A 2,331-nucleotide genomic window follows, 5' to 3' on the forward strand; every position below is an offset into this window, starting at 1 on the left:
TTGTATGTAAGTTAAACTTTAATAAACCTGACTTTTAAACAGCTCCTAAGAGATTAAATTCTCCAGTTTCATGTGCAGCATAATGTTCCTTGATGGTGACAATCAAGCACAAGTGTCACTGAGTCTGTTGTGACTCAGCAACCCTGTGATACGGTTTCTTCCAAAGGGTAGTAGTGATGGCTGTGTGCCATGGAGTCAGTTCCAACTCATAGTGAGTCTGTACAGGGTTTCCGAGGCTATAAATGTTTATGGGAGCAGAACACCTCTTTTTTCTCCCGCGGAACAGCTGGTACTTTCAAACTACTGATCCAATACATAAACACTACGCTACCAGAACACCTGATGGGTGCTGGTGGGTATTTGCCTAAGTGAATTTGGGATTTTGAACCTGGTAACCCTAGGGTCTTAGCATCTGCGTCCAGAGAGCAGCACTGAGCTACTTAACCCAGCTCTGAAGGGTCAGGGAAGGAACCACATAGCTAGCTGGGTTGACTATGATTCAGGAGGGTGGGGACCCTAGGCATCATCAGCCCACCTCAGCGGAGATGGCGTGCCCAGACTACTGAGCCTCCCGAAACCACACGGTGGCGCTCGGGCGCTACTTGCCTCCAGCACTCAAAGACGGTAGAATTCCGGAGATGCTTCCGGCTGAGGGGAAGAAGACGCAGGTTCCGGTGACATCATTTCCGGGCGGCCCTCCTTCCGGCGCGCGATTTCCGGTGCCGTACTGGTCCACGAAGGGCCCGGTGGGAGGGTGGCGGTTGGGTGGTTCGTGCCATGCAGCCTAGGCCGATTCAGCTGCCAGCCGTGGGCAAGCTTTCTGCTCGTGGGCGACCTGGCGCGGCGCTTCGGTAAGGCAGGGTGTCGCGGGCCAGGAACAGAAGCACCCTCCTCAGGCTTGCGTCGTGGCCGAGTCTGCGTTCCGTGCAGAATCCAACTCGAGGCTCCAGTGTGAAGCGTTCTCCCGGCCGGGACACGGTTGGGCTTTTTTCGGGAACCTGTTTTTGTTTATCTAAATTCGCGTCGCTTCTGATTTTTCCACCTGGCAAGCAGTGTACATAGAGGCGCGTAGTGCCTGGCACTGCTTAAATGCATAACGTTTGTTAACAATCTTGCAACATTCAGAGGCTGAGGGAATTTGAGAGTAGCGACGAAGTTGTTGGGAACTTGAACGGGTACTTTGACTTTAAATTCTGTTTACTTAAGCCTTTCTGTTTCCCCCCGCCCCAACCTTGTTTTTTGTTTTGGTGGCGGTGGTTGTGTGCCGTGGAGTCGGTTCCAACTCAGAGCAGCCCAGGGTAGGGTTTCCGAGGCTGTAAATCTCTACGGGAGCAGAAAGCCTCATCTTTCTCCCGCGGAACAGCTGGTAGCTTAGAACTGCTGATCTTGAGGTTAGCAGTCCAACTCGTAACCGCTACCAGAGCTCCTGTTTTGATGTAGGTGTATGAATAATTAATTGTTATGTGCCGTGGAGTCGGTTCTGACGCATAGCGACCCTGCACAGGGTTTCTGAGGCTGTAAATCGCTACGGGAGCAGAAAGTCTCATCTTTCTCCCTCGGAACAGCTGGTAGTTCCGAACTGATGACCGGTTCGTAACCGCTACGCTACCAGAGCAGGAGTGCTAAATTTACAAAGTTCTGTCGAAAATCAGCTGTGGTTGTTAGGTGCGGATGAGTCGCTTCCGACTCCTGGCCACCTTATATGCACCGAGGAAAGAAACTGCCCGGTCCTGCACCATCATCACAATTGTTACATTTGAGCTCAATATGATGGTTGTAGTTATTAAGTGCCGTCGAGTCGGTTCCGACCCATAGCGACCTGTATAGGGTTTGCAAGGAGCGACTAGTGGGCTTGAATCCATCGACCTTATGTTTCAAACGACTTTGCAGTCTGGCACATTAACGCACAGCGCCGCGCCAGGACTCCGAGCTCAATGATTAAATCCCCTCAAACACCCCCACATACTGGGAGTTCCAACTTCAGCAGAAGTTTAGATTATCGCCTAACCGGAATGGCCACACTTACTTTTGACGCAGTTTTTTCCAACCCTTCGAGAAAAGCATATAGATGAACATTGCTGTTATTCTTTGATTCTAATTATTGTACAATTATTTAATAACCAAAAGACGTATTTAGCATAGATTCCCTCATAATGCTAGTTGGTAGAAAGCATTTAGTGTTCTAATTAATTATATGGAGTCCTGGTGTGGCGTTGTGGCTTAATGCGCTGGACTGCAAAGTCGATTTGAACCAGAGATCTGCAGTTCAAGCTCACCAGTCGCCCCTTGGGAACCCAGTTACTATATATAACAATTAATTAATTATATAAA

This window comes from Chrysochloris asiatica, unplaced genomic scaffold, assembly GCF_000296735.1.
Source record: "Chrysochloris asiatica unplaced genomic scaffold, ChrAsi1.0 scaffold00141, whole genome shotgun sequence".
Lineage (NCBI taxonomy): Eukaryota > Metazoa > Chordata > Mammalia > Afrosoricida > Chrysochloridae > Chrysochloris > Chrysochloris asiatica.